The sequence below is a fragment of the Polyodon spathula genome, chromosome 5 (genome assembly GCF_017654505.1).
Source record: "Polyodon spathula isolate WHYD16114869_AA chromosome 5, ASM1765450v1, whole genome shotgun sequence".
Classification (NCBI taxonomy): domain Eukaryota; kingdom Metazoa; phylum Chordata; class Actinopteri; order Acipenseriformes; family Polyodontidae; genus Polyodon; species Polyodon spathula.
Window position 1 is genome coordinate 17502225 of NC_054538.1, and position 7869 is coordinate 17510093.

The following is a 7869-nucleotide window of genomic DNA, read 5'->3' on the forward strand; positions in this document are numbered from 1 at the left end:
GGCAGGGTGTCGTGGATATCTGTTACATTTGTGTTTTAGAGGTTTTTCAGTTTTAATAAATTGTGAGTTTTCTTTCAGAAAAAGAAAAGCTTTAGCTTTAGGGCAAAAGCTGCGTCCTTTTCTTATGTAGTTATATTCTTAATCTTTTTGAATACCTCATAGACTATACATGCATACTTACCTCAGCCTTTACTAGTGTACCTAGCTTAATGTCGATAAAAAAAATTCCAACGACTTTTTTTAAGGTTCACCTTTAACTCCAACCTGTTAATGTTTTAATGATAACAACATGGGTCACTGTGGCTGATGTAATTGTTGACCATTCACCAGGGTTTATTTTTAATGCTGCTTAGACTGTAACAGTAACCTTTCAAGTTTATGTTTGCGGTGCCAAAGTCAATCCATACCGGGAGGCCTGTTATGAGTTTCTTTTCCAGGGAAAACTAACATCATCAGAGCCAGTCATAACCCCATTTGGAGATGGCAATTAAAAAAAAAAATAAATAAAAATATGTTTCCCATAAGTACAATTCCTATTGCACAGCAGATGTTATTTCAGGCTTGACAGTGAGTTTAATTACGTACACCTCATCCTGCAGCATTTTGAAGAAAGTTTAAGTTGTTATGCAATGGGAGTCTCAGCTATTAAGCAGGGTCCAATGGGGTCTTCTATTCCAACTGCACACTGCATACAATTTGTTCAGTTTGCTGGTGGGATTCTAGCCATTTCTTTGTACAACAATTCTGCTTTTTTTGTTGCTTTTAATGCTATGAAAACCTATTGTATTGGTGTACATATTAGAAAGTCATGAAAATGTTAATTTTCATACATAAACACGCTTTAGGCACATTTAACCCACTGTATGAGTGCAAGCTGTAAACCCCTTGAACCACAATAAACTGTGTTCAGTCCTCTTCCCTCTCAGCTGCTGAGTCTATATTGTTTTGCTGTATAAACGCCAGGTCACACAGGCAACATTTGTCGATGGCAACACCCTGTTCAACACTCCGGCAACATATCCCCCACTTTGGACGATGTTCTACTTTTCACGCAACATGAGGGCAACATTTTCAATACCAGCCAATCAAATTTGATAGTAGTGTCAAATGAGGATAAGGCTCGACCATAACGCCAGACAGACAGTGTATGTGAGTTAGGCCTTGTAGTTTTCGGTTTTTATTTTCCATCTGTCTCCCTCCCTTTAAACATTAATTTATAGTTGTTAAGCCTTAACTGAATACCAGATTGTTTAAATTAGAGACGCATTACTAGAAACTAACGCAGTGGAAATTAATAAGCTGGATTCGGCGATTACAGCCAGAACGAAATGCAGGTTCAAATAGAATCAGGTGAGATCAATGCACATCGTTTGTTAACTCAATCAATATATGAGAGCAAAAAGAAACAAATTCCTTTGGTAATTAGTGTTTGAATAAGAAAGCGAATCGGCTCAAAATATGTTTAAAGGGATGTCACGTGATCAAAATAAAACCCGAAAATCAGAAGCCCTATATATGATGCATTCTGATTCCTTTGCAGTCTATAGATATTATAGCGAAATAGGTTAATGCAGACATCACACAGGCAAAGGGTGGGTGCGAATCAGGGACCTCTCGCACTAAAGCATAGTTCCATATTCGCACAATCTGTGGATTGCCTCGCCCTGTGTAATGCGCCTGCCTGCGTTAACCTAGTTCGCTACATTAGTGTCAGAAGTGGACGCAGGTACCCCGGCACGTACTCGTCGGACTGTAGCCTGATGAGCAAGCCCGGGGCGGGCTTGAGGCTGGCAGGGGAGAGTGTAGCGTGCACGGGGGAAGGCAACAGCAGGGCTGGTAGGTGACGTAATCACATACAGAGACATAAGCACAATATACGCTCCTTGCAAAGGAGCCGGCTCTTTTGTACAGCGGTATCGGCACTATGCTGGAGTGCGGTAGGTCACGGGTTTGCGCCCGCCCTTCATCTGAGTGTGAATTGCCTCGCCCTGTGTGATGCGCCTGCCTGTGGGTACCGGATTCACTACAATATGCAATAGACTAGTGTATGTGGGTATGCAAATTTTAATGTCCACGATTACAATAACATACATGCCAACAGTCCCTATATAGTTGGGAGAGTCTCCATTTCCTAGCAAATGCCTTGCGTCCCGATGCATAGGAAGAAAGTCACGATATTTACCCATAGAAAATATATATATATATATATATATATATATATATATATATATATATATATATATATATATTCTGTAGAGTTAGTGAAAACCACACTCTCTGCTCTTCCTGCGGCTGGCACATCTGCTGCTGGTCACTAATTTATAAAGGTAAGAACGCTTCATTATGTCTATTTTTACTGTCATGCTGGCCGTGTAGTGTTGAGTTGGGGGCAATACGTCTGTCATATGATAATAAGTTTTGTTTATGTCTCCCCCCACCCCTGAAGTACTGCAAGTTTATTTTTATAAATCAAACTAAAAGGTTAAACAAAAACAAGTCGTGCAAACAAAAGTATTCAATAAAGGAGGAGCCACATTCTCACATGCCAACCACCACCAAACACACAGAAACAGCACAATGTTTACATGTAGAGCTCTTTTAGCACCACCGCATAGTAACAAGCAGTAGGAATATATTAGCATCTGAGGCTGAGCGATTCCAATTCAAACTTACATAAATTGGCCCTTTTTTTCAGTTCAGCTACCTTTTGGAAGCAGACTGCGTGCCTCTGGTAACATGAAAGAACAAGAATCTGAACATGACAGAATGTTTTTATAGCTTTCCATACTTCCATCCATACCTCCATCCATACTTCCATCCATACTTCCATCCATACCTCCATCCATAAATCACGTTCAACAAATCAGTTACGGGTTTGCCAGAATTCCAGTGCGTTATGTGCAGATCACATGCTATGCTTGCTTTGTAGTTCTCTCACCCAAACTGCACAAAATCACAACCTTTATAGAGCGGGAGGCTAACTACATATAACACAATAACCTGTCAGGATTTCCATGGGGTATTCTGGGGTATTTTAGCTTTCCTGCAGACACCAGGTATTCCATCAGTAGAACCTATCGCTTCCCACACATTTAAACTCCTGTACAGAAGAGCCAGGATTACAGAAGTTTTAGCTTTCACATTCATTACCACCCAATACCACAGGGGTTAGTCATAAACCCATTTGCGATACAGATGAAATTCCGTTTCTTTACTTTTTAATAGTTTTAAAATATTATCATATATATATATATATATATATATATATATATATATATATATATATATAATTATAATATATATTTTAATTAAATGCCCAATTTAGTAATAAAAAATGGGGGTTAAACCTTACAGGTTAGTAAAAGGGGAGAGGTGTCGTTAAGGAGCAATTCGAGCCCTCTTGACTTCCAAGCCTCTGCATCCTCCGATCCCACGGCCGAGCCAGTTTTCTCTTTTACACCCATGAACGCGAGAGCAGATGTTAGTGAGCTACTGACCTCTGGGGTACAAAGGCCAGACCTGCAGGTGTCCGTCCTTGAGTACACTGGGGTTTGCTGTAGCGCGATGAGTAGAAACAGCCCGCCAGTTTTACCTTCCTAACCCACTGGCGTGCCAGAGCCAATACAACACTCCCTTGGTAGTCCCAAGCTACGACCGACAACTTCGCAGAACCAGGACGTGAACATGTATTGTTTGACTCACCCTGCACACCACACCACTGTGCTTTCACGAGGTGAGCCACTTGGGGACTCCGCAAATCAAAATCTTTGGAACATCCCTTCTAACAACTACCAGCTCTACTGCTTATATACATAATCGTCAATTAAGTGGTGCATCACATGGTTTGTTCAGCTTCATTGCATAGCATGCCTCATGACGTGCCTACTTTTGTTTACTAATAGTGCCTCAGAAAGTGACAGAGTAGTTTGACAATAGTGCTTAATGACATTGTTTTATTTTAAAGCAAGAGCTCCTGTAGCAACATTTCTTTTCATAAAATAAACTATAAAAACCTGTTCTAAAAAGTTATGGGTAATAAATGAACTCAACAGGAAAAAGTTCATAAGTTCAAGATTGTAGCTCTCCCCGAATAATTTCTTGAAGAGACACTTCGAGCCAAAATCTAATTTACGGCTTTTACGACTCCATTGCAGTATGTTTTTGCTAAATGGTAGTGTTGTATTTCATCAGATGACAGTAAGGTAGTACCAAAATAGATGTTTGTATGCTGAAGTTATTTTTCTTTTTGTGTGGGCATTTTACATGCAGTACTGTTCTTAAAGAAGTATACGGAGCTTGGGTCGGTTACAAGTTTATAGGCAAATTATTTTGGGGGATGTGGACTCTGTTGCCAGATAACATCAGTCAGACAACTTGCTCACTAAATATGTTTGTATTCCTGAATAGAAAATGGTTGCATTTAAAAATATGCTAAATATTTTAATGAGCAGTCTGTCCCACAGTTGCTGTGGTTCCCCAAATGCGATACACTTACTACCAATGTTGAATGACTGAGGATAACATTTCTCCTCATTCTACCCACAAAGATAGTTTCTGTCTAAGGACTGCCATGGACAACACTACATTGAATATTGTACCAATCTTGGTAGTCACCCAAAACATTTGTTTTGTGTGTAAAATAATTAACAAATGCTCCACCCAGTCAATTAACATTGCTAGTAAATTAATTATATTTTAAAGTAGGAGGCGATTATCTGTTCAGGTATAGCAAGATACTTCGTAAGGGGTCTGAGTGAGGAAAAATTGGCAATAAATTCACACTTTCCCTTGACAAAGGTATGTAAACCTACTGAAACATTGGGAAGTTGACTCTTTTGAGCAAAAACTTTCTGTAAGATCTTTTACATACTGTACTTGGGTAAATTTACTAATTGATTTTTTTTTTTTTTAAACTTCAACCTTTTTTGTATTATTTGATTAATCCTTCTAAACTTCACTGCACCCCTTCTTGCATTATTATTATTATTATTATTATTATTATTATTATTATTATTATTATTATTATTATTATTATTAAAGCATAACCTAAGTGTACGCACGTTTTGCATTTCAGTAAGAATCATAGTGTGCTACGTCATTTTGCCAGCAAAACATTATTTTGTAATGTGAATTGTTGTTGCCAGATAGTTATCGTGGATATAAAAAGAGATTGTTTACTACCTGACTGTTTTTTTTATTTTTTATGACATGCTCACAAATACACAGAAGAATCCCTGCGTGAAAAAATGTCCTTTTAAATTCATAGAAAGTATGTGAAGAGTGTGAGATTCCAAATGTAACCCATGTTTGAAGCCACTGAAGACACAGTCACAGGCTCCCTTCATGAGAGGGATTTTACTACTTATGGTTTATGTGAAAAATTAAAGTGCTGAGAATTCAATATACGTGCGACTTAAGAGTTGACTATACATCCTTCACATAAAATAATGATTTGATTCTTGTCAACAGCTTGGCCTTGTGGCATAGTTTCAACTGGGACTTATAATGAAGATATAATGATAGTCTTATGCAAAATTCCCAAAAAGCAGATTTTAAGCCTTACTGCTAAAAAAAAACCTGACATGTGGGAGAAAACAAAGGCTGTGAGTTTATTATATTATAAGGGAAATATTGGTTACTCACATTCAGGTGCTTATATTGACATTTAATTACCCTTTCATGAAGATAAGACCTCAATGATTGTATTTTGATTTTGGCTGAATGACAAGAGTTCATCAACTCAAGGTGGTTATTGAGGTGTGGAATTATTGTGAGAAACTGCTGTTTGGTAACTGCAGTACCTGCAGTGTGATGTTTCTCTGATGAGTGATGTAGTGTGCACTGATGACATGCAGAGACGTAGAACGTTTGAAAAAGAAAAGTATTTCCTTAATAATACGTCCACAAACAAGCAGATCACTGCTACTGTTTGGTCAGGTAGATCAACAAATGGCCAGCTTGCCTTCATGGTCTAGAAAAAAGCTACAGTAGTGGCCAAAAATACTATGTAATTTACCAAAGGTGGCCAAATTGCCTCCCAGGCAGTTCAAGCGTGGCTTCCAGTGAAATGCTTGAATGCAGCTCAAATGAACCGAAGAAAGAATAATAAAAACAAAAAACAAAAAGAAGACAGAAAAGGTACAAATAAACAAAACGGGTCAATTGCAGCGTACCAAATTTAGTCCAAGTGTCTAACTAGTGGATTAAGTAGGTTTTATCCACTTGATTGGACTAAAGTTAGTACACCTGATTGCGGCGTACCAAATCAAATTTTTGATGATAACTTAGTACTGTGAAGGATAAGAGTAACTTAGTATGCTTGCTCGTTCTAAGCATTTACTGCTTCCATTTTTTTGCAGACAACTGCATTTTTCCTCCAAAATGACTAGTACATCTGAAAACTTTATTCTGTATATTTCTTATGTCCATCACGTTCAGGCAGTCAGATCCACGAGAATAAAGTCTTATTTCAAGATATTTCAGTTTTTTATTTTTCTTAAAAATATTTACCAACATAAAACCAATGTCACCTTACAGTAATTGATATTGAGTTAAAGTGATTTAAAATAAAATATCGAACAGAACGAAATTTCAATGTACCATTTGTAATTCAGTAATATGAGAGAATTGGTCAGGGGTCTGAATACTTTTGCAAGCCACTGTGTGTGTATATATATATATATATATATATATATATATATATATATATATATATATATATATATATATATATATAGATAGATAGATAGATAGATAGATAGATAGATAGATAGATAGATAGATAGATAGATAGATACACACACACACACACACACACACACACACACACACATATACAGGCCCAATGATACCGTTTTCTGTTTAATGCAATACAATTTCAGTTTATATGCTTTAACTATAAACAACTAACGGTCCAGTATTGCACAAAGACACATTTCTGTGCCTATGCAGCAGTGTCAATGGATTAAATGCAAGTATGATTTGCCAGTTTGAAATGTGCATGAAAAACACAACATTTATTTTTACTTAAATATGTTTGATGTAATAAAAATACATCTTTCTTTTTGTATAGTGATCTCGTTATATATTTATCTGACTTATTTCCAAGTACCGGCTTAGTAAAAAATGGTATGTAATTTAAAATATTAACGTAACATTATTTAGCAGGTTTCATTCAACTTTATGAAGCAAAATGTGTTAATTCTATATGTTGATGCAAAACTTTTGCCCATAGCTGTAAGTTAGTTCCCATTATCTGTCTAACTTGTTCCGATCAGTTAAACCAATTACTGGGATCATCGGTTTGGAACGCTGCAATCAGGATTAAGTTAGTACAGATTTGCAGGATTTTCTAGTCTGCCTTTTAGTCCACTTGATGTGGACTAAACAACTGTTTTTTTGTTTTTTTTAAGAAAATATGACACTTTGTATCGTATTACTAGAAGTTTATTTAGCCCTCCCCAAATTCTACAGTGACTATCTAGCTAGGCCCTAATGTAAGTTTGTCAAGGGCAGCTATAGCACAGTCTTAACTTGTGTTGTAGTTTGACTAAAGAACTGCGTACAATGAAAAATGACAGTTAAAGTTACAGAATTGTAATAAATGAGATTGTTCAATACTAAGTAGCCTAGGTTATTATTATTATTATTATTATTATTATTATTATTATTATTATTAGCTCCAATCATCTCCATGACTGATCTTGGTATTTTAGTCTCCAAGATTAAAATCTTTATACCTTTTGACTTTCTTTCAAAAAAGTAGCATTTAAAACTGTCCCACATCTCGGTTGGATGATGAAAGACTATTAATTCATAGTCACAGTAATGTCACAATGGTAGCACTCAGAAGCTATATTGTTACTTAGT